Genomic DNA, 26376 nt, shown 5'->3' with positions numbered 1-26376 from the left:
TGCGGGCGATTTGGCTGCGCCAGCGACCACCCCAAGTGTGGTGGTGCCAACTTCGACCGCCGACTTTCAAACCGAGTCATTATGTCTCCCGCCCTCTCCCCCCACTGGCGGTCTTGCCGTCCATGGCAGGCAGCCCAGTCTCTTTTCATTCACGTGTAGTGTACCAATTCACAAACGCTAGTAGGAGGTACTCTCTTTTATTCCGGCCTTCACAGCCTTTAGAGGATAACCACCTAACGGGTCAGGACAGCCACCACGCTGCCAGATCCACAGCTTGAAGAGGGTGAAGATCCCGACGACAGCAGCACGACAAGTTCCACTCCAGTTTACAGCAGCCCCGATTGTAATTCGGAGCTCGCCTTTTATTCTGCCCAGCGTTGCCAGGCTCCGCCCTCAGCCCCGCACCCCTCTGGATCCCCCAGAAGGCTCCGTGCCTTGTCCACAGGTCCAACTGGTAGAACGGGCTGCTACCCCTAATTCCATTGTCTACCAATCTCCCAGCGGCACGCGCCCCAGTGACTCATTTCACGTCACTACACGCGCACGGACAGCTATTGGTTGGTTGACTGGACGGTACGGGAATCGAGGGGGGTGGGGGAGGGGTAAACATTGCATCCGTCTGTTAATTTGCACACTTGGAAAAGCTGGACTGTGATGAGGTCACGAGGACCCGAGTTAATAACCACCGTCACGCTCGATGATGCATTTATAATGAGGTCAACATAATCACGGTCTGCTTCAAAGAAACAAACTAAAACTAATAAATTTTTGTTATTTTACCAGGTAAGACACACTGACCTATATCGCTCCTTTTCAGAAGTGACCTGGCCACAAATGATAGCTCAACGAAGTGGCTTATCACGTGGGAATGTCTAGCAGCCAAATACTCTAAACGCACGTTTCAAAATGTGGAGGGGCAAACAAGTATAACCCGTCAAAACAAAGTTTTTCACTATAAATCCTTTATATACGTGGCGGCTAGAGTCCTCTCGTCCTCTGGCTTGAGATGGCTGCCACCTATGGGTCAGAAGATTGTCTGCCACCATTAAACAATTGGTAATTAAATATTAATTTTTTTTTCCATAAACAGTGTAAAATTTTGGATATTTTTTTTCACGAAAATGCATTGTCACGCACAACGAGTCTGTGTGCAAAATGTCAGCTCGATTGGATCACGGGAAGTGGGTTAAAAAACGACCGAAAGATTTGCACGGTCCTAAGCAAGCAAGCGAACTTAATATAAAGGATTTAAAAAACAGAGAACCTGGAGAAAAAATCCATGCGACCATCACGGGGAGAACTTTCAAACTCCAAATATACAGGCGTCGGGGTTCGGATCGAATCCACAATCTCCTGTGTACACAAACAGATGGCGTACTTCGTATTGCTACACGTACACGGCAGGAAGATAATCAGGGTATAGATGGATAATTCCGCGTGCGTCGCTTGTTACGGTAATGGGTGGATCGCTTAAGCATTCGCTAATTGAAATAACAAATCAAACGATTACTCGTATGAAATAAGTGAGAAAATTGAAGAGATCGGTGATATTAAATGTGGTCAAACTCCCCATCTGATTTGACGTGCGAGTGCTAGGATCACATCCTGTTATCTGTTTATCCGCAGACATGATCCATCCACTGGTGGGTGAAGGCATCGTCCGCAAGCCGTCACCATTTTTCCATTGACTCTCGATGCAACTAGATTTTAAGTTTTCGTGCCTGCAAGGATCCATACTCTTTGGTTCTTTCGCTAAAGTCACGCAGGTATAAAATAAATTAAATCACGACGTTTCTGGCGCAACATAATTGTTTCTTGCTGTGGTTGTCCCCACCTGATGAAGGACGCTTGCGTTGCGCCCGAACCGTCGTGATTTTATTTATTTTATCCCTCATTAGGACGCTGTCTTTCATTAAGCCGCTGTCTTCCCGACAGCCCTGTTCTTCACCTGAGGACGGCTGCTTGCGTTGTGGTCGAAACGTTGTGAGAATTTAATCTTATTGTTTTATTTTTATTACTTCATTATTTTTTCCCTTCTACGTGACTTTACCGAAAGAACCAATCATTCAAAGGGTATGTCTCGATGCAACGTTTGCCGTCCGCGCAGTGAGCTGGACTCACCGCTTCGGTCTCCAGGAGCGTTGCCGGCCTTTTGGCTGCCATTCTGTTCCTTGGCCTCAGCCGTCATCCCTGACGAGTGGCGTGCCCCTCCAAAAACCCTCGCGCTTTCCTTGAGAGTCGAAAGATTGTGCAGAAAACACCCAGGAGTTGTGCGCGTTTGGAATCTCGCGCCTTTGTTTAGTAGCGTGCCTCTGGATTGCAAGGCGAGTGTTGGGAACCGTCGCACCCCACGGCAGCCTCGCGCGCGCACTGATATGTCAACTTATAGACTGGAGAACATTCAGCGTAAACATTAAGTGGCGAAGTGTATTGAGATAAGGGGCCTTCCATTAATGACGTCACGCACCTGGGGGGGGGGGGGTCAGACATTTGTGACGATGTGTGACAAGGGGGGGGGGGGGGGTTGAGAAATGTGACGTCACATCAAAATGCGCAACTTTAAATAAGTATAGACAACACGTTCTACTTAATTAAATAGACTTTTTGATACATGTTTTCTCCTACAACATCAGAGTGCAGCGCCACATTAAATACTCACTACAATGACAATAGCTTAAAGCGATTTGAATCATATTTTATTTTTTTGGGGGGGTAGGGGGGGGGGGCAGAGCTTTGTGACGTCATATTTGAGGGGGGGTCTGACTTTTTGTGACGCCGTGTGACAATGGGGGAGGGGGGGTCAAAAATCGTCAAAAATCGCGTGACGTCATTACGGACGGCCCCTAATGAAACAAAATATCAATGTCGATATAAACTATATTGTCAATCATCATCATTTCATGATCTCATTATGTACAAAAAAAAAGAATGATCCGGCCAATATAATAAAGGTGATGAAGTTAGTTGACACCCCCCCGCCTCCCCAAGATAACCATGTCTCTAATCCATGACCTTAACACGCAATAAAATTCCCGCCACTTCTCCAAGCACCGCCATTTAATATGAAAATTCCCCTCCCGTTACGAAAAGTGAAAGCCATTTAAATGTAGATAGCTCCTTTTGTAGCACGGCTGCATTTTTAAATATGTGCCTCTCTAAAAGTAGATAAAATTATGGAAATGGCGTGGGGCATAAAAAGAAAAAAAAGATAAATGAATGAAATAAAGTTGCAAAAAGCACCGTCATTGCCTAACCTGTATTGGAGTAATGACAGCTGCTGAAACATCCACTAAGCCATGGATGAGTGGCCCGACCAAAACCAATTACGTGTATTCGTCATGCTGTGGGGTAAGGGAAACCCGGAGAGAGAGAGAGTCTGTCTAAATGTCGGCAAGTCAAACGCAAGTTGGGAAGCGTATGAGTAGATTTTTTTTTAGGTAATGTAAGATAAATCTGCCATTTTCACGTTGCGATAAAGTTAATGTGATGTTGTTTTGTTATATTTTGCAACAGCAATGATTCGGTATACGCGTTGCACGCATTATTTATTTATTATTACTATTATTATTTCGCCTCCCATTGTATGTGTTAAGTTAACCCCCCCCCCTCCGACAAAATATACACAAATACGACAACAACAAAAAATAAACGGTGCGTGGAAGGCAGATTGCATTGTGAAGAAAAGTGTTTGCGTGCATTTCACACGCACGACTGATGTTGCTGCACCCCAGTGCATTTTAATGACAAAGCCACACACACAAACAGCACAGGAGTGTGTTAAACGAGCTTACATTTGTAGTGGGTTCTAATCAGGCGCACACCAAGACTGGTGGCAACACGTTTGATTCTCTAACACAGCCAACGCTTTTCAAAGTTCCAAGGTTAACTATGCACATTGCGAGCGACTGTGTACATTACAGGTTAACTACGTAAGGTGGTGGCCACCGTTCCTCACCACCTAACCACGTGAACGGAATCCCTATACGGTTGAATCAGAACAGCCTACACGCCGTCGTGTCGTCGCGTACGGAGACCGAAGAAGACGACTTCTTTCCCGGGTTGAACAGCCACTCTCCCTCTCGGGGGTCGGCTTATATCTCCGCCCCTGGTCACGCCCCCTTCTCGATCCTTCGCGGAGAGTCTGGGTCCACATCACGTGGCCTGCTCATCCCCTTCTGGTGGCACACGTGCCCCCTTGTCCGGTCACGTGCTCTCGTGGGTTCACCCAGACTGTCATGTCCCCCGACCCGACCTCCGTGACATCTTTCCTCTTGTGAGCCCTTGTGTATAGTACAACCACTGTCGCCATAGAACGGCCCATTTACTGTGGTCACCGATGGTCAGTCACCTCCTTATCACTCTTCTCTCACTGCTACAGCTACTACCACTAGCATATTTTGATTTAAAGCTTTCGTGACTGCAGGGATTCATCTTCTTGGTTCTTTCGGTAAAGTCACGTAGAATGGAAATAATAAAATAATAATGATTCGGTATATTATGATATTATATTGTTTTATATTATATTATTATATTATTTTATTATGTTTTATTTTTCTTTATTTTATTATTTCCATTATACCACTAGCATGTTTACTTTTCCCACAGACGGTGTTCGTTGATGTGTCCATTCACATCGTGGACTGTTTCGTATCAACCACACTGTGTTCACCCACCGCCGCACTGCAGGTTACTCACCCACTGACTCACGCACGCACGCACTCACTCACCCACTCACTCACAAGCTCATTCACCCATCCGCTGATGCACTCACCTATTCACACACGCACACACTCACCCGCTCATGCACTCACCCACTCACGCTCACACTCGCCTACTCATTCACTCAACCACTCACACACTCACCCACGCATACACCCACTCACCACACTGCAGGTCACTCAACCAACTCATTCATGCACGCACACACTCACCCACTCACAAGCTCATTCACTCATCCGCTGATTCACTCATCCATTCACACACGCACACATTCACCCGCTCACCCACTAACTCACACACTAATCCACCCACTCACCACACTGTAGGTCTCCACACTTCTATTTTCGCTTCTTTCCTTATACTACCACACTTTGCAATTTCCTCCCGTCCTCGTTTTTTCTTGTCGCCAAGTTCTTTTAAATAACCTCGCTCAGTTCAAGACCTGTGCTTAAGATTATCCATTACACCTTCAGGAGTGCTTCTTGTTCCTGGCTGCTTGGCATTTTGCAACCCTGTTGTATGTGTGCTCAACAACCCCAATTTAAGCAAAAAAAAACATTCACGAGTGTGTATATTTTTTTTGTTTCTACTTTGAACCCGTCCGTCCTAAACTTGAAAGTCGCGAGGCTGGAAGAGCCTCCCCTTAATTAGAGGCTTTGCCAAACAATTTCATGGGAATGCCACTCCCCGGCAAAAGCGGTTTGGTATTTTGTTGTGGGATTTCGACGGTGATGAAGTGGGGTGCCCGGCGGATCACTGTAGATTTCGTCAAGAGCTAATACGTCTGGATTTGGTTACACAGTGTCACGGAGATTGCGTTGCCGGCTGAGACGTTCTCACCCGCAATTAGGCAGTTACCCATTTCACGCCGATACTGTGAATTTGGCTATTGTGCAGGAGACAGGTGGATTACCAACACACCGCAGATGGTAACGGTTTGGGGTAGGCCTTCATCCAGCAGTGGATTGACCTTGGCTAATGGTGATGATTGAGGTTGCTGTCGTGTAATGAATGGTAAGCTCTGGAGAGCACCTTACACTTTTCCCCCACAATACTTGACCTGCGGGTTAATTAACCGTGGTTTGCGCCCATTTATGTTAATAGTTAGACAGATAGACTGAACAATTTTTTGTTTTTAACAGGTAAGGCCCACTAAGCTTCATCGCTCTTTTTCAGAATCGACCTGGCCACAAATGATAGCTCAACGAAGTGGCTTATCATGCGGGAATTTATAGCAACCAAATACTCATAACGCTTGTTGCTATATGTGGAGGGGAAAACCAGAGGACCTGGAGAAAAATCCACGCGATCACAGGGAAAACATTCAGACTCCATTTATACAGGCGTCAAGGTCGGGATCGAACAGACGACCTCCTGTACACTAGGCAAGGTAGGTAACATCCCTCCACCACGGCGCCATGCGATGCAGGAGGAATTAAACCATTTGCCCGAATGTTTCAACTGGGATTAAACCGGTTACCTTTGGCAGGTTCCGGTGGGCTACCCGTTGCACCGTTGTGCGAGAGCAGCCCTCACCCCTTGCGTGTACGCGGTAAAAGTAATTGGGCCGCTGCCTGGGAATATACCGAAGGCGCGTGTCATGTGCGAGCGCGTCAGCTGGGGACACTTTGTGACGCATTCTGGAACCCGGCTCATCCTCCGCACCCCTTGGGTCGCCCCCGCAAGACGCACGTAAGCCGGCTAGGATCAACAACGGTGGCGGCAGCGGCAATCTTATCCCCCTCCCTCTGCGATCTCCATGGAGATTCCGTGAGAGTGCCGTGTCAGCAGGTTTCAAAATGGCAGAGGCAGTTCACTTCATCGATGAATTTCTCACCAGTTGCTGGTAGACTGCATGTCGGTGACGCGTGACTACGAGGAGGCAGAGCCCACAGCGAGAGGCATACTGCACAGTGCCGAATTATCCTAGGAGCAAAAGTATCACGTGCTACGGGCCCCGCACTTTCAAGGGCCCCGCGCTAAATGCTTTCAAGCTTTCCATTCCGGTTAATTTATTCTGCGCTTGCTCTATTACTATAGTACTATACCGCCTTCAACTTTTATGAACGACTGAGAGTTTAAGGTTAGCGATTTGTCGTATTATCTGGCTGTATAGCAAGTAAAACAAATACTATGCAAGTAAAAAAATTGTGTTTTAATATTTGTGTGTGTTTTTTTTTAGGGCCCCTTCATAGCATATGCTACAGGCCCCACACTAGCTTATTCCGGCTCTGGATGTTGTTGCGCCAGCATCCCGGCTGAAACAAAGCCCTGCTCAGCTGATGCACATCTACCGGCATTCTAATTTCACGAATGCTGATGTGAGAGGATTAATAGTACGCGCAATACGGGATTTATACACGGCAAAAGGCACGATTGTGACCACAGGCTTGGATCATCCCAGCATGCCTTGCATGTCACATGACATCATTATCATCAGTCTTGGTCAATCTACTGCTGGATTAAGGCCTCCCCATGCTCCCACCATCTCTCACAATCCGGCGAAATTATAACACCCACCTAGCGCCCACACTGGTGCCGACCGATCGCCACACTGCGCGTGGAACGCACACACGGCCTTCTTGTTTTAACCCACCAGCTCCGGTCAAACTTTGCGGCCCATGTTACATTAGGCGGCAGGAAGAAAACGAGTCAACAGTATATCGTTAGCGAGCAAGTTTTGTTGTGTTGAATCGCGCAAATGTAAATGTGCCGTGCACCCACCTCCACCTGGATACGGCCAATTAGTTCGGTTTTTCACGTGAACAAAACGTGCCAATTTGTTTCCGCTACAGCACACCGGTGTGCGTTAAAGGGCACCGTGTGACGACCCGTGCTAATTGGCCATGTCAGGTGGAGGTGAGTGTACGACACATTCACATTCACGCGATCCAACCCAACAAAACTTTTGCCATGAAATAATATTCCTCGCGAAGAGCGCACGTGTTCAACTGATCGTCGGTTTCATCCGTAGCCTCGTGCATGCTGCTGCCTTGTGCCCGCATCGCTGCACGTGGCCCAGCCCACTGCCATCGCCCCGGGAATGCATTTTTTTTTGCATGGCCTAAGGGGTGGCAATAAACTAATTCTAACGCTTTCCGTAAACGATGACAAACTCATCGGACGGGAAATGGAGACGTGCAAATTGGCTCACGGAGTGCTTTGTGGGATCGTTTGAGGCGAGGTATTTTTAACGCTTTCCAAGTGCTCGGGGCGAAAGCACGCGGGCATCGGCTCTCCCTGTCCGTACGTCCGTCTGTCTGTCTGCCGCGATGGCTCTCTTCCTAAAGGTGATCCACTGTGAAAGGAATACAATACGCAATCGTTCACATTTAATACGAAACTCCTTCCGACGTCAAACGCACGCTTGAAAGCCTTACGGAATGCAAGCATACGCAACGCCTGTCCTATTATTGCGGTAGACGTGAATTTTATCCCTTTACATCCAAAACGAAGCTTGCTAAAAATATGCCCTAGCAGGTCGAGTGGGAATGGTGTTAACTCTGAAGAAGAAAAAAAAGTGTCCGTGTTATATGTCTGTAGCAGCACGATTTGACTCGAAGTGGGGCTGGAACCTTAATAACGAGGGGGCTCGCGGGAATATCAGAGGCTCAGGCTGTCCCCCTCCACCCACTGACACGACGGGGCCGTGATCCACCAACCCCTGCCTTCAGAATGCTGCGGTACAGCCGTGAGCCACCAAAGTTCCCCCTCGCCTTAACATGCCTTTGGGGCAAGTGCTGTTCGCGAGTAGCAGCTATGAAGGCCGGCACAGCACACGTGGGGGGGGCGTTGGTCATCACCACAGCTGCCGGTCGCCTTTGTCTCCCTCGTGGCGATGTTTACACATCGCACCGGGTACTCATTTGAGGCCGAGTCGACATCGGGGAGGCACGGGACTGGTTCAGATAATCATCGCTGGTGTTGGTGGCCGTGAGCGGGAATGTAACTGGGGTGGCCGGGTTCTGTGGCGCAGCGCGCCAACCGCTGCACCACCGCTCCCCACACGTGAGCGGTGGTGAGTTCACACCACGCGCACGTACACACGCACGTGCACACGCACGTGCGTGTGTACGCGCACGTACACACGCACGTGCACGTACACACGCATGCGGCAGTATTTGACGTCTGCGCTCGGACGGAGAGTGAGGGCGCGAGTCAGGCTTGTGAGATGGTCCGCCATCACGTGTGATTAGGAGCAATGACTGAATGATTAAGACCCTCCTCTTTAATTCAGTTCACGTGAAATGTGTGACAGGCTGTCAGGAATGCTTTGCAAACGCAGGACTGACATTTGGCTGTGATACGCACTCCCTTCGGATCGTCTTTCAAAGTTATACTTACACACTCCATTAGATTGGTGAGTGACATTCTCACAGAATTACATGTAAGGTTCTTACATTTCTCTGTGTGTGGTTTTTAGGTTTTGTTGGACTACAAAAGTGAAGGTTATATGTAATGTATATTATGGAGAGGTTTCCGATTTATTTTTTTCTGTTTCAGAATTTTTCTGGCCCTATTTTATTTTCGTATTTCCAGATTGACGTTCGTAAATTTCAGCAAACTTTCACCCGTTTACGCAGTACATTTATTCCCCTTTCACATTCACAAATGTTAAGAATCCTATGAACACTTCCTCGGCAGTGTTTTTTTTTTGCATGAGACCCCAGTTACCGGCTGCAATTTGGCATCGTGTGCCTACATCAAATAACAAGCTCAGCGCCTGACTTGCCTTGTCCTCTTCCCAGTGGTTCCTCCCCATGCCTCTGAGTCGTTGTCCTCTTTCTTCGAGAGTGAGCGAATACAGGGACTCCTCTACTTACGAACTAGTTAGGTTCTAGAGGTCTGTTCATCAGTCGATTTGATCATAAGTCCGATTTTGCTCCTGTCGATTCCAAACGTGTTCTACAGCGTGAACTCTAAATCACGGGGAGTGGCTTTAAAAGTTGTATAATCTGTAGATGTAGATGCCACTTGTTTTTCAAGTTCTGCAGATGTAGATGCCACCACCGCCATCTATTGCGCGGCGGTTGTTTGTATCTCTGAAAGTTTGTAAGTCGAATGTTCGTAAGTAAAGGAGTCCCTGTACGTTGCGCGTTTGTAGCCGGTCCGCCCTGTTCTCTCTCCTCCCGTCATTAATCATTTTGAGGGGGGCGGGGGGGGGAAGATCGGATAAATAGACAATAACAACGATAACAATAATACATTTTATTAAATTTTATTATTTTTTATTTTTATTTAATTTTCTATGTACGTGACTTTACATAAATAACCAAGAATAACAGTAATAAAGTTCGGAGACGATGAGTAGACTCCAGGTTGTGTTTTGTCCTCCGAAGAAGTTGGCGACTCGACAACTACTGAACACCAGGGGGGTTTGTGAAACGGCAGAACATTTTTCAGGAGTTCACTTCAGAAGGGCAATTATGTATCTGCGGCTGAATTCCTCGGTCCAAATTCCGCCAAAATCTAAACTGGCGAGGGTGTGTTTCGTACTCTGTGCACGGGGGGCTCTGGGTCCAATCCCACATCACCATTTCCCTTCTCTTATAATCATAAGAAACTCACCTGGCGCTGCGTAGCAACTAGCAGAGTGCACAATTATACGTGCGATTAATCACAGGCGGAGCTCACACCGGCTACACGCTACAAGTTGCAATTATTATTGCAGAGAAAAAAAACTTGTGACATCAAAGCCTCGACACGTCTCGCGCTCATCTCAACACACGTGCCACACGTGTTAGCCGCTCTGCTGAAATTGCACTCTGTCCAACATCCTGGTATGATGTGCATTCGGTGATGCGCAAGCGGAGGTCGTAGACATCTCCGGTTCTTTTGTCGCGCGCGCAAGCCGGTGCGCAAACGCACGCACGACCTGCAATGCGAACCCACAATAATAAAACACACAGTGGGGTCATGTCAGGTGAATGCGGGGGGCCACACAATTGTTCCACCTCATTCAACCCGACACACAAACGTCTCTTATGACCAGGGCCTAATTGCTTGCTCAAATATATTCTGGAACGCCACCGCATTGGCTTGGAGTAAAAGGGATTATCGGTGGCGTAAGGCACTACCACTGGAGTACAGATTATCCTATACGTAACAATCCTATATTATTGTGTCCAATAATCTTTAAAGCAAAATAAGTACCACAAGGACAAACTGAGGTGACACGGTCGAAATAAAGCACCACTTGTGACCACCGATCATTTTCTGCACGAGTCCAGGGTCTTCAGAAATCAGCGGGGTGTCTGTAAACGAATTAGCCTGTATTACAGTGTCCTTCAGGTGCATTATTCCCAACCGAGATGGTGACTTGCGTCAGATTATGAAAACAAAGACACCACCCACCCAGGTGTTTTCTGGCAAAATGCCTCCGTTGTGCAAGTGGCGGTCCACCCATGGGACTCACCGCGCGTCACCCCACTGAACCAGCGCCTCCGCGTTCATGGCTCAAACCCTCGTTACCAGTGGAAGTAAGGTCCACCCACAGACTGGCAACTGTCTGCAATCACTTTATCTAATCCTTCCTGGCATTGTCCCCACCCATGTGGAATCTGCCTTTCCTGCTCCCTCCTCCTCCACTCATTGGGCGCCACCAGTGCCAGATTATCCTAAGAGGAGAAAGTAGCTACATATGCTACGGACCCCAAACTTTCAAGGGCCCCGCGCTAAATGCTTTCAAGCTATCAATTTCGGTTTACTGATTCTGCACTTGCTCTGTTACACCATAGACGGCTTTTTCTGGTGTGGACCAATCAGTTTCAAGGACAATGCATAGATTATCAGAGTGTGTTTTTTGTTTTCATTTTGACCACGAGTATTGTGGTTAATGCACACATGATTCCTTGTAAAAAGGTTTCAGTTTTGTTGCCAGAAAAAAGGGGAAAAACCCTATTATTATTATTATTATTTTCTCGCCACCAATCTCACAGCAGCATGGCAGTTGACGCAATGGGTAACTTTTGTTAACTCCCCCCCGTCCACCCCCGCCTATGTTCAACCAGCAGTATACATGGAGACGCCACAGTGAGTGGATCAGCTGGTCGCGTGCGATGGGGCAGAGCGTGGGTACAAAACAAATCATTATAAGACAACAACAAAAAGTAGACAAAAATACAATTTGGGCAGATTGAGCAGCCTTACTTGTTTACCGCACGCAGTTCACCTGAGACAAAGCAACCCCAAACAGATTAGACGTCACTTTGAAACCGCCGAACCATCTACGGGGGCAAAGAACAGGAGTGAGTGGAGATTTCCCATTAGCAGAGCTAGGAGGTGCACCCAACAATGCGGGAAAAGTGGCCTGCAAATTGGCATCTGCAAAGAGCCCTTGCAATATCTCAATTCCAAACCGCTCCCACCTACGACCCCCCCCCCGCACCTGCTTTCGAAATTGAGGCTTTGCGGTAACAAAGCCTGCACTCTGCCGCTGCCAATTGAGAGTTGCTTCATTTACGGCCGTTCAAGTTGCTGCCTCGGCGAGCGTGTACGTCTATAGCAGGCTCATTAAAACTAACAACTCTCTGTCTTTTTTTAAAATTCCTGACGCTGAGAGGAAAGGAAGATATCAACGCTTTGGCTGACGGCCCTTGTGTTCTGTACACGCTGTGCAAGAGTCGGCGTGTGTTCTCCATGCTACGCCGTGCGCGTACAAGCACTCGTCTTCTGCTTACAGACCGGAGCGAAGGTGGAAAGTCCACATTACTATGGCGGGGGTGGGTCTGTCGGTAGGGAACCACCGTTGACTTCCCTGGAGGAATGAAGGGAGGAGTGTCCTCGTGACAATTATTTCAAGACCGATTTCAAACCTCCTTGATTCCCTTGAAGGATTCAAGATTTCAGACGGACACATTCTCAGACATGTACGTTTGAGATAAGTCGGCGATACATATTTAGCGCATGCTACCGAGCTGCCACTTTTGGTGAACTTTTCCCCAAAAAATAAATGGCAGTTCAATTTAACGTCAAAACACTTTAATTAGCCTTAACATCACGTGTCACCGCGATGCCCTTCTGCAGCCTCGCCAAGGGGACCCACATAGTGGCAGCTGTCCTCGCGTGTCACGAGGTTAGAAGGCAACGACGGCCTGCCAACGGGCATTGTTCTGCCAGTCGGGAGCGATGTTGCCGCATGGTTTTTCCCAACGAAGTAACTTTGTGCAAATTCATCTTCTTGGTTCTTTTGGTAAAGTCACGTAAAAGGGAAATAATAAAATAATAGAAATAAAACATAATAAAAATAAAACATGATAAAATATGTTTTATTTTATTATTTCCCTTCTACGTGACTTTACCGAAAAGAACCAAGAAGATGAATCCCTGCAGTCACGAAAGAAGCTTTAAATCGAAATTTGTGCAAATTGTTGTTGCTGCAGCGATCGTGAATATCGCCTGTACCACTCCAGCAACACGGTGCTTCTAATGCACTTGCGTATTGTCTCCGCGTGTACGTGTGACTTAATGAATTCTTAATGTCTGCCGATTCACCCGCTCGCACTGATGTTGCCCCGTCATGCTGTGCATCCGCACGAGTTCTTAACTGTGTGAAGCACAATATAAATAACTGATGACAGTGATGTCTGAGATTTGAACTTGCAGCCATCCCATCGCGGAGCCACGTGCTGTATCCGTTCCACCACACCGGCTGCATATACGTACGTGCACCAGCATTAATATGCCGTGAAGGCAAACGGGTAAAGTTTCAGCCCCGCAATGTCGTGCTCACTCCCCTGCTGGCAGAAAGGCCTCCAGTAGAGGGAGCTACAGAGCGTCCCTCTTGAGAGTAATTGGCCTACTCCTTTTGCACGCTGGTCTGATGCACTGGAAAATGTGGAAGCACCCACGCTGTACACCACCGCACCCGACCTCCCGATCGACTTGCTGTGGTGGACAGAGGCCGATGGGGGAGGGGGGGCAGAGAGGCGGCGGGGGGGGGGGAGATTTAAGAAACTTGCCAACGTAGATTCACCTGCCGTGCAGGGGAGATGGTGTCGAACCGGCGACCTCTGGATTGCACACAGCAGCGAATTCCGTAACACGTGTGTGTGTGTGTGTGTCATCTGTGATTATTAAAGACATCGTTTGGAAAAAGTGCGTACGTACAAATTAAAGACTGGCAGTGAAATATTGGGGGGCTGGGGGGTGGCGTGGAAGGAAGGGGGTGGTGGAGCAGTTGGCACAAATGATGAGCACCCTGCGCTGTGAACCCAGCGACCCGAAATTCCATTGCCGGCCGTGGTTAACATCGGTGGCTAGTATATACAGTATGTATGTTGAACTTCTTTTGTACCCTACGTAGCCAACCGGAGGTGTGGCAGGGGGGGGGGCGGACAACACGAAACAGTTCTAGAGTAATGAGTTAGCCTTCCTGAATCACGGGGAGGGGGCGAGTGCAAAAGTGTGGCTATCAGGATGAGAATTTTCATATATCCTGGTGGAATCCGATGAGCTATGAAGCTCTCTTTTATTTTTTTATTTTTTTTACAGATGTTCAGTAACGACGGCGGGTCAGCAAGTTACAACAATAAACAGTACATCCCGGAGTAAGATAGAGAAAGGTTAAGTCACAAAGACATACATATATATATAGAGAACATAGACGTACAAATTGTAATCCTACATTATGACAGCTCACGTGTTTGCTCTTTGCCGTTGCGGATGAGTTTGAGCATCTGCCTTGTCCAAAAAGTAATTTTCATTAAGTTCGATGTAAATTAATGCGACGTTTGTATATTTAACCCTGAGCCTCGTTCATCAGGCATAATCACGAGAAAGTAAGCTTTGTTTTAATTTCATTCGAACGTGTTCCAATTTGGGAAGCCACAGTTGGGAGGGAACACATTTTGCATTTGCCATCATCGTGATCATTAGTCGTGATCAATCCACTGCTTAATGAAGGCTGCCACCATCTCTCACGATCCTGTGATGCAGCAATCCACCTCGCTCGCACCTGTACATGAGCTGCGTGTGTAACGCACACAGCATTGTAGTAGATCCATAGTTTTATATCCATTGTTTTAGACCAATTGTTTTAGATCCATTGTTTCAAATTCATTGATTTAAAGCCATTGTTTTAGATCACTGAGATTTCAGACGTGTGCGGCCGTGTTATTTTAGGCAGCAGTTGGACGATGCGACTGCATACAGTTTCATTCTTGTTAGAAATCATCAGTGCAGTTGAGCCATCGTTTCCCGCTTGCTGCCTTCCGCCTGAGGTACTCCACGTGGATAACACCCTCCCTGACCACTGTGGGGACAGCTTGGCACTTCCCCGGGGGCGATAATGGCCACGTTCAAACGCGCGTTGTAAATAATGACAAACCCATCAAGTCGCCACGCACTCACGGTCATCTTGTATTTATTCTAGGAAATGTTCTGAAAACTACAGGAGCCCAGGGAACTTTGCTTAGTTGGCCAAATTTGGCCAATTTCATCGATTTCCTGCTGGTAGTGTCCCAGGTTATCATTCTGCATTAGCAAAGCTGGGATTCGTCAGCGCACCGGTGTAATCGATATATGGATTAATGCATAAAATATGGCACCAACTTTCGCGGGATATTGAATGGGCCAGGCTCTTTGGCAGAACACATTCCAAAGGGTGTGATTAATCCAGACTAATATTTTTTTCCAATTAAATGTGTTTATTGATCGGCATCGCTCTCTCATCTATTCCATAATGGCTCTTTTGAACGTAAAAATGTTTCAGTGTCCTGTTTTGGAATGCGTACACGAGTGCTGTGGCTCAGAGGTGGAGGAGTGGTGACACAGTGGTTAGCGCCCTTTACTCGATGCCCAGCGGACTTGATTTCAGTTCCCAAAATTCACCAACCTGTCCATCAGGCAGTATAAGTGACGCAACACAGTTAGTGAATTTGCCAAGTTGGGTGTGGTGGGGTAAAGTGTGAGTGCCACGTCGAGGAGGTTTGACCAGTGTGGAAGAGTAGGCCAAATAACCTTCACAGAGGCTTTCTTCAGTTGCTTCTGTTTAAGGCCCTTCCACGAGCAATGGCGTGAACGAGAAATTGACCAACCATCCCAATATATGACCGCAGAGCTTGGGAAATTGTTGGCCAAAGTCCTGGCTGCCTTCCCAGTTCTCCGTGGCTTCCCTCGACTCTGAATCATGCCGTCTGCGAGAGTGAACAAATTATAAATCATACTTAAATTATAAATAGTTCAGGCTAAACCTTTACATGTAAATCAAGGCAGACTCACGCGGTGGGTAAGACGCACGAGAGCATTAAATTAAACACACTGATGCATTTTGACCCGGGAGATGATAATGTACACAAATGCAACTCCGCTAATTCCCGGCTCTCGGTACAGATCACCAGCAAATGCAATTAAGCGCACGGTGAGCAAACGATTTCCCCTCTCGTCCTTGGCACGGAGCAATTCTTCGCCTGCGACACTCTAGCCCACCGCACATTGCAGCACTGACCAGCTGCCTCTCTAGGATTAATGGCGAAACCAGTATGGATTTTTAATCCAGCGTAGCCTCTTCCATACTCTGACCCCCCGCCCCCCCGCCATCCCGGGCGCGAAATTAATTGCTTCGAGCTCCGACGAAATGTTATAAGTTACTCCCTGGCAATTTGGCGCAAGCAGATTTTGCGCTAATGGATTGACGTCGCGTTGAGAGTTGTTGTTTGTTAAGCTTGGATGCCCAGCATTGTGAATCACCCAGGATTCACCCTGACCTCGTCGCATCCCGGAAGCGAAGTGGGGCTTAAGCCTGGACATTGCTTGGATGGGCGACCATCCAGCTCGTCAGGTCGCAATAGGCACCTGTAGGGGCTATGTGCTGCTGCAAGGCAGAAGGCACTGCAGCAAAATCCATCGTTGTACTGCAGTCCTACGCTCCCATGTCTGTTTTCCCCACCTTTTGCCTGACCATGCTGACTGCCATGGTGAAGGTTAATCACATACACCTCCCATGACCTGCACGGCGTAAGGAGGCCCTCATCCAGCAGTGGATTGGCATAGTTCTGTACATGTATTATGCTGATGTGATAAGCTCACCTATGTGCCTGGCCACCTGTTGTTCAGTGTGATGTTTCGCTTCTTTAGGAGCAGAATAATCCGCGTACAAAGTGTGAGACAATTAAGATGAAACGTAAGCGACAGGACAACAAGGGAGTGTGTAAAATCGTCACCCCACTAAATAGTAATGCCCAAGTCTTGATTCTTCATGCCGTTTAGGCTGCAGCACGCACGCACGGCCCATGTGATACAGTAACCATTACGAGCGCAGACCACTTGGCTGATGTCTCCCAACAACGTGTGGTGGACGGTGCCTGCCGTTCTCCACTTAAACAAAGAGGAAAGCGCCGGCCACCGACGGACAGCCCAGCCAGCGATTGATCGTCGCTTTGGGGGGAACCTCATTTTCCGTTGGGACCCTGCGGTTTCGTGTTTTCCCGCGATGCGCCGGCGGCGCTGCCTGTTTATTCTCGTGCCAGAGTTGCTTTTAAACCTCAGGTTTACCGTGTACGTGATAACCACCCGCCCATGTCCACCCCTCGCCCGCCACCCCCCCAATAAATATTCGCGTTGGACATTCACGCTGTTAATGGCCAAGCCGCCGCATCGCATTATTGAGCGACTGTCCTCTGGCGTCCGCAACTTCTGGGACTTTCTAAACGGGCTACTTGCGAACGCCTCCCCCCCCCCGCCATTCACCAGGCTTTTTACCGCAGCAGACGTACAGTGCCAAAGAAGTTCACCATACGTACGTACATACGGACGAGCGAACGAACGAGCGTTGTAGAGGCAATTTTGCATTTGTGTGGCGGAGATGCCCGGCGTTTCCCCGTAGCCTATCAAACGTCCGCGACGCTCGCGGCTCACCCGGAGCGATGGAGTGCGAGCGCCGTGAACACGCCGAAACATACGACTAAACCATCTGGCACCACAGCCACGGCTTATTGTTTGAGCCCACATTAGAACTGGAATTAGATGTCAAGCGTTGCGTAAAAAAAAGAAAATCAACCAAAGGGCATGCAATTATTTAATGGTTTTCAGACGTTTTCCCAGGAGCAGTTCCAGCCTCTCGCTTGGTTATTCCAATGGGATGTAATGGTCTGCTAATGACAGTTCACGATGGTGTTATAATAGTAGAACATTTATTATATCGCTCGTTGCTTTTCAGGATGAACGTTTCCAGAAACATTGCTGGTCGTGTGATGTGTTTGACCAACATTGCATGGCATTTTAGTAGTTTTTTTTACTTCACTACAATCCTGGAAACGTCAGTTTGAATTCTTGGTCATGCCCAACTTTTTGCAATTGGCATTGGATTTATTTGTGAAGGTGCCAGACACGCCCACCAGTATTCTATGGTTCTTTCGGTAAAGTCACATCGATAAAAATAATAATGTTTTGTTAAAAAATAAAGTGATTAAAAATATCACGATATTTCGATCGCAACACAAGCGGTCATCATCAGGAACAGGGAGGTTTGCCCCACCAGTGTAAGTTAAAGCCATCTGTGTGGATATTTCATTATGCTCTCTGGTTCTTTCGGTAAAGTTACGTAGGTATAAAATAAAAAATAAAAAATAAAATGTATTTTATACCCACGTGACTTTACCGAAAGAACCAGAGAGGATTGATTCCTGCAGTCACGAAAGCTTCAAATCGAGATTGATCTTTGAGTATGTTGGCCCCTCTAATGTGTGGGCTACCTCCGAACGCTCCACCAGTGTCCTCCCCCAAGAGCCAAACACCGACAGATGGGATTGGCCAAACATCCCGATGCAGAGTCCTCCTGAACGTGCAATCCGCGAGGATCGCCGAATGAACGAAGGGCATTACTATCGCACGGCGAGGTGCTCACAGGACCTCTCCTCGACTGACTCGGGTGCGAATGATCACTCTCGTGCACTTCCTGTCGCCGCGTGTGCCATGCTGGCCTTGGTAGGTGCCTGCGATTGCACCTCTGATTAGCGTGGTTGACTATGTACGTTGCGAAAGAAGTTCAACATACATCAGCACTTTCTTCAACATTGTTTTAGGCTACGTTGAGGCTCTTTGGTCGCCTTTGTCTTTGAACAAAACAATTACTTGGCACGGCTTGGCACACGGATAACAATGTATTCGTTTGATTACACTTCCCTCATGAGGACACTGCATTCTCCCACTTCACATCAAACACGCAACGCTACTAATCATTTTTCGTTCCTCCCCTAAGACTCATCTTTTGTCAGTAGCGTGTCCCTCTCCTCCTTCCTGTCCTCATCCTTAAAACCTTAGCCATCCTTCCCCTTTCTTACCTCACCCCTCCCTTTCGCTATCACCACCCTTCCTAGTCATCCCTTCCCCTCCCCAACACTCGAATCCCATCCCTTTTCCCCATCGGCCAAATACCCGCGTATAGCGCTTTGACAGAAGCGACGTATAAAATCCTCGGTAACATTCTGTAACCAAACTTAAAAGCAAAACGCGTGCAACGTATGACCAATCTCACGTTCAGCTCCAAATATAAATCCTCCAATAGCGATTTTATGAAATAATTAATTACTCTTTTCATCCACAGAAGCCACACTGAGTTCAGATCCTCTCTTCTTTGGAGGGTTCTGCATTGGGACGTCTGGCCAATATCAATGGGAGGAAACCCGGAGAATCCGGAGAGAACGCACGCAGAACAGGGGGAGAACGTACACACTCCGTGCAGAAGATGTTTCAAGGTTGCACTACGTGTTGTTCAGCAGGATGTCCGACGTTTCACTGCACGTGGTGTGAGCTTTCTTCAGAAGGAAAGAAGAAGCTCCCAATGTCTCACGGGAGCAGTGATATTAACGAGCCATCGAAGGACTGCACCTCTACTTGTTAATATATATACACACACATATATATAAAATATAACGCCTGTGTCTTGTGACTGTTTCAATGGGTGGCCTGTCCAGTTTGTAGAGGGCTGAAGCACCAGGGCTTGTGGTTTATCACTCTCATATGGGACGCCACAGTGGTGAGATGTTGGCTACCTCGCATCAGATGCCGTGGGTTCGATCCCAACCCTGATGACTGTATATTCGGAGTTTGCATGTTCTCCCCGTGGTCGTGTGGATTTTTCTACAGGTCCTCCGGGTTTTTTCCTTCACATTTAGAAACGTGCGTTTTAGAGTATTTTGGCCGCTATAAATGTCCGCGCGATAAGCCACTTTCGTTGAGCTATCATTTGTGGCCAGGTCGCTTCTGAAAAAGAGCTACAGCGAGGGAAAAAAGTATTTGATCCCCTGCTGATTTTGTACGTTTGCCCACTGACAAAGAAATGATCAGTCTATAATTTTAATGGTAGGTTAATTTGAACAGTGAGAGACAGAATAACAACAACAAAATCCAGAAAATCGCATGTCAAAAATGTTATAAATTGATTTGCATTTTAATGAGGGAAATAAGTATTTGACACCTCTGCAAAACATGACTTAGTACTTGGTGGCAAAACCCTTGTTGGCAATCACAGAGGTCAGACGTTTCTTGTAGTTGGCCACCAGGTTTGCACATATCTCAGGAGGGATTTTGTCCCACTCCTCTTTGCAGATCTTCTCCAAGTCATTCAGGTTTCGAGGCTGACGTTTGGCAACTCGAACCTTCAGCTCCCTCCACAGATTTTCTATGGGATTAAGGTCTGGAGACTGGCTAGGCCACTCCAGGACCTTAATGTGCTTCTTCATGAGCCACTCCTTTGTTGCCTTGGCCGTGTGTTTTGGGTCATTGTCATGCTGGAATACCCATCCACGACCCATTTTCAATGCCCTGGCTGAGGGAAGGAGGTTCTCACCCAATATTTGACGGTACATGGCCCTGTCCATCGTCCCTTTGATGCGGTGAAGTTGTCCTGTCCCCTTAGCAGAAAAGTATAATGTTTCCACCTCCATGTTTGACGGTGGGGATGGTGTTCTTGGGGTCAAAGGCAGCATTCCTCCTCCTCCAAACACGGCGAGTTGAGTTGATGCCAAAGAGCTCCATTTTGGTCTCATCTGACCACAACACTTTCACCCAGTTGTCCTCTGAATCATTCCGATGTTCATTGGCAAACTTCAGACGGGCGTGTATATGTGCTCTTTTGAGCAGGGGGACCTTGCGGGCGCTGCAGGATTTCAGTCCTTCGCGGCGTAGTGTGTTGCCAACTGTTTTTTTGGTGACTATGGTCCCAGCTGCCTTGAGATCATTGACAACATCCTCCCGTGTAGTTCTGGGCTGATTCCTCACCGTTCTCATGATCATTGAAACTCCACGAGGTGAGATCTTGCATGGAGCCCCAGGCCGAGGGAGATTGCCAGTTCTTTTGTGTTTTTTCCATTTGCGAATAATCGCACCAACTGTTGTCACCTTCTCACCAAGCTGCTTGGCGATGGTCTTGTAGCCCATTCCAGCCTTGTGTAGGTCTACAATATTGTCCCTGACATCCTTGGAGAGCTCTTTGGTCTTGGCCAGGGTGGAGAGTTTGGAATCTGATTGATTGATTGCTTCTGTGAACAGGTGTCTTTTATACAGGTAACAAGCTGAGATTAGGAGCACTCTCCTTTAAGAGTGTGCTCCTAATCTCAGCTCGTTACCTGTATAAAAGACACCTGGGAGCCAGAAATCTTTCTGATTGAGAAGGGGTCAAATACTTATTTCCCTCATTAAAATGCAAATTAATTTATAAAAAATTTGACATGCGTTTTTCTGGATTTTTGTTGTTGTTATTCTGTCTCTCACTGTTCAAATAAACCTAACATTAAAATCATAGACTGATGATTTCTTTGTCAGTGGGCAAAAGTACAAAATCAGCAGGGGATCAAATACTTTTTTTTCCCTCACTGTACGTAGCTCAGTGGGTCTTGCCTGGTAAAATAATAACGGTTTAAAATTGTTGGTTTATATCTGGGACTGTGGGTCGCTAATCTCCCTTTGGTTTGTGGTGAGAAAACAAGCCTTGAGGACATTGACCCATGGCTTCGTGGCCCGAACACGAAGATCGAACGCCATTCCACAATCGGGTGCAGTAATGGAAATACGCAGCGTAATAATCGCCTCCAGAATTCGCCATGGTTTGAGAATCGAACGCCAAACTAATTAGCAAACATTCCATTTGTATTCACAATTTCAAAGAGAGAGAGAGGAAAAAAGAGGAAAACTTTTGTCAATTTTTTTATGTCTCACCCAGCAGTAATGGTATAATGCTGGGAGAGCATTATACCATTACTGTACTTTAAGGGCATAAGATGTATTAAAAACGACAGAAGCTCATTGCAATGGCTGGGTGACTTACGCGATAACCAGGCACCCGTTGAACAGGATCATGGGTCAGTGCATTATGAACATTGATCTGCAAATAGGCAATTTAAATGCAGAGTTTTTGAATTGTGGCTTTTTTTTAACAGCCCCCCTCCCTCTCCTCGTGCAATGTTTGGAATTAGCCCGATTTACCGTCACATCACGACACCTATAAGTGCTTTCGTTTTACATGCCTGTGAACATTCGCGGGATTAATAGGGCTCCTATTTTACTGAAACGCATGACGTAGGTATATTGGTAAACTGAGACAGCTTAACAGCTTGCGCTTCATCAGACACATTTTTTTTTGCGGCGCAGTTTTTTGTGCTCTTGCTAAAAAAAAAATTCAGCCTCATCACAATTTTAGTGCCCGCCACCCCCGTCACCAACCCCCCCCTCCCCCTCCTGAAATGAGTTGAGTAAGGAATCCGATGCTTCTTGGGAGAAAAAAAAATCCGTCGAAACTGGCCAATGTGGCATCACTTATTTAAACAACTTGGCAAAGAATTCGTTCCACACTTCAAACGGTTATTGTTAGTCGCAGCAGAGCGAGACTTTGTCGCGCCAATGTTTGTTATTGTCAAATGCATTTTGCCTCCGGAAATGTATTCTCCGGGCTCGACTGCAGCGTAGGAGCACCAGAAATTACCACGAAGTGCAACTTGATCACGTTTTTTTAATATATATAAATTATAATCGATCGACTCGCAGAGCTATCCGACAACTCATCATTTACGCAGGTGTCTGTCGGCGCGGTCCATCCTTGGCATTTCAATAAAGCGGCATGTGAATGGTTGCCAATTGAGATCATCACTTCCGGGACGGAGCGGTGGCGCAGCAGTTAGCGCATTGGGCTGTGAAGTCTCCATTCCTCGGACATGGTTAACATCAGCGGTATGTTTGGAGCTGGTCCTGGGGTCCCTCCCTTACAAAGAGGGACTGCGGGGGGATATGTGGTGGGCGATGGAGGTCAGTGCAGAAAAAATTGCCTTTGTCCTCTACTTGCCACAGTTTCACCAGCCCCCGTACACCGACCAGAGTGGTGAAGTATGGTCGAATAACCTCCAGCCACCCGCGTGGCGTGGGAAGGCCGTTATCCAGAAAGGGACCAATAAAGAGCTGCGCGTGTTTGTGTACGAGCTGTTGGCCAAATTCAAAGTGTTCACTAAAAACGGGTACATTTTCGCGTTAAATTGGCATAACATTGTTGGAAAGCATTATGGGTAAAAGCATATATAGGCAGAACTTCGATTTGTGCTTCCAAAAATAAACAAAAATCATTTGATCCATCAGCCTGTTGACTTTCTATACCACGCTAATCCCACAGTGCGTGGTTTAAAGCAAGCAAACTCTGGACCGGTTGTGACTTTTCTGGGTCTCGTCAGCAGAACCGATCTTGCTAAACAACTGCTGCTGGGTTGCTGGATGTTGTTGGCAAGAGCACTGCATCACAGCAAAAGTGCCTGTGTTGATTGCGTAACTTTAAATTCAGGGTGGGGGGTGGGGTGGCTTTTGTTGGTATCATGAGGAGTGGGCCACGTACGCGAATGATAGATTTGACAGGATATTGAGGTGGAAAACCCGGCCGAGACAGTAACGGATGACTTACTTCTCTGCTGCTGGCTGGAGCTTGAATTTGTTTGACCCTTTTGACGCGAAGGTCACGCACGCGCTTGATTGTGCATGTCAGCAAGTCAAACGTGTCGGTGTCTCCGTGCTGTCTCGACTGTCCCGGGGGTTGCTCTTGACTCAGTGTCTCTTGGCGGCCCTGAGCCAGAAGGGTGGAAATTCGACATTATTATGGCGAGGAAATCCAGTCTGCGCTCAGACAACCACTGTTTAATTCCCACAATCTGGTAGTTGATTTATTGGTCCGAGTGTGCTGATGGGTTGAATACAGGATACCCAGCGTGATATAATACTGTACTATAAAATGTACATGTGTATAACTATACCGAGCGATCCAATAATACATTCCCCATCACTAAAATAATAGGGAAAACATTTGTAGAGGAAACATAATTTTGTTTCAAAGTGTACCCCACCAATGCTTCGCTGAGCCTCAACACTTTGTTTCAGGAGGGTCCTGCATTGGGATGTTTGGCCAAATTCCATTATTGAGTGTTCGGCTGCTGGTCGGGGGGGGATAGCAGAGGACCTGGAGGAAACCCACCACTCATCACGAGGGGGGCAACGGTTGGCACTGGCTTCAGCTGGCCACATCTCTCAGCCCCATCCTACAGCACCTGGCAAGCCTTTGCAATTACCCACCGCAGTGCTAACCAGGTTCTACCCTGCCCACCTTATGATATTTGATGAGATCGGTCTCACTCAGGGTGCTTTGTTTGTTTGTTGGCAGATGTTGCCTAATATACGCACATAAAAATAAATAAATCTGCTAGAACAAAATCGTGAAAAACATCCCCGATTATCTATTATCGTACCATCTGGCAGCTGCTCAGAAAATACAAAAAAACCCTGATGATATTCAGTTTGAATTTGAAGACTTAATTTCTTTGCCCAGAAAAAAAGCGCACAAGACAAACGCTTGAAACATCCAGCCCACTCTGCGATCAACTGCAACCGCAGAAGATGGAGGGAACAAAAAAGCAACGCTGAGCACAAACGCCAGACTAAATCATTATCGGTATTCAAAAAGTGAAAATCCTTGTGGCCAGAGGTGTGTGGATAAGGCGGAGAGAGGCGGTGGATGAAGAGCCATTGGGCAATTGAGTTCTTTATTTCAGACGTTATCTGACATTTACTGCTATTTAAACTAAACTATTTTTTTTTAGTAGGTAAGGCCCACTGAGCTATATAGCTCTTATTCAGAAGCGACCTGGCTATCACAGATGATGGCTCAACGCAGTGGCTTATCACGTGGAAATGTATAGCACCCAAATACATTTTTAACATGAAGGGATAAACCGCAGGACCCGGAGAAAAATCCACACGACAGCGGGGAGAACACGCGAACTCCACATACACACAGCCGTCAGGGTCGAGATCGAACCCACGACCTTCTACACAGCATGCGAGGCAGATAACATATCTCCTAGCCACCGCCGTGGCGAGGTAATTCCCTCGGTCCAATGGCGTAGCCAGGATTTTCAGGTAGGGGTGGAAACCCCTCCAGCAATGAAAAATGATAGAGGAGTTGTTAGTAAGTAAGGACTTGTCCCTTGCTTTTTATTCGACGCGTGTGCGGCGATGGCGCAGCCATCGATCGAGGGTCGAATTCGAACCGTGTGTGATCGGCATCGAGCTCGCTGAAGGTGTTTGCCTTCAGGGAAGTCGTGTATTGTATACGCAACTGCGCACATTTCTGTAAGTCACTTATAACTGCTTTGCCGTTACGTATCGCCAATTATGGACTCAGACTATTGTCCTATCATCTCATAGAGTCCCTGGCACATAATAATATGCTACACAGTGGCAGTGGGGGTCGCAAAATGCCGATTTATTACTAATATACCCCAATGATCCGATCGAAATTCGGGATTTCGATCGGATCATTGGGGAGGGGGGGATGAGCACGTGCCACCCCACCCCCCTCGGTCAGTTTCATTGCTCGTGACCTTCGCGTGCGGTAATTAGCTTAAGTGGGCGTGCGCTAATGGTTTGGCGGTGGGAATAGGAGGGAAGGGGGCCTCTTTCAGCTTCTCCGCGGCAGACCATTTTGGTGTGACCTACATCGCCGGAGCCTTGCAGGGTACGGGCGTAGCGCCACGCTTGGCGGCGCCGCCCCCCCCCCGTAACGAGGTATGGATTGCGGCTCCGCTGAGTTATTTGTGCTTCTGCCCAACGTCAGAAACGCAACTGCGCTGGAACCGGCATAGAGACACTCTGGCAGCGGCGTGTCCGGGATTGATGAATGCTGCTTCTGTGACTGTGCGTATGTTTTTTGCGGCACTACCCGCGCGTGAGTTGTTTATTTTCATCTTCTTGGTTCTTTCGGTAAAGTCACGTAGAATGGAAATAACAAAATAATAATAATAAAACATAATAATAATAAAATATTATTTTATAATGTTTTATTATTTTTATTTTATTATTTCCAATAATAAAATATTATTTTATATATATTTAGTTTAATAGTAAAATATTATTTTATTATGTTTTATTTTTTTATTTCCATTCTACGTGACATTACCGAAAGAACCAAGAAGATGAATCCCTGCAGTCACGAAAGCTTTACATCGAAATTAGTTTATTTTCGTTCGCCTTTGTGCAGCTCTCCGATGTGTTTCAGGGTTGTTCGACGGGTTGTCCGGCGTGATGTCTGACGTTTCGCTCCTCCTCCCATCTTCCTTCTTCTTTCGTTTGAAAAGCAAAGCCCTCCCCCACCCCTAAAAAATGTTCGGAATTTTTTTTCAGTTACACAATCAT

At 47.2% G+C, this 26376-nt stretch overlaps 1 protein-coding gene across 2 annotated transcripts in view; it reads left to right on the top strand.

Moving 5' to 3' along the window:
- Positions 1-26376, top strand: part of LOC144948497 (astrotactin-2-like) — a 469552-nt gene that overhangs the window by 19668 nt on the left and 423508 nt on the right. The gene's annotated exons all lie outside the window — the stretch shown is intronic.

The sequence above is a fragment of the Lampetra fluviatilis genome, chromosome 49, assembly GCF_964198595.1.
Source record: "Lampetra fluviatilis chromosome 49, kcLamFluv1.1, whole genome shotgun sequence".
NCBI lineage: Eukaryota > Metazoa > Chordata > Hyperoartia > Petromyzontiformes > Petromyzontidae > Lampetra > Lampetra fluviatilis.
The sequence above is the reverse complement of the archived record's forward strand: the minus strand, read 5'-3'. Positions and strand labels throughout refer to the sequence as shown.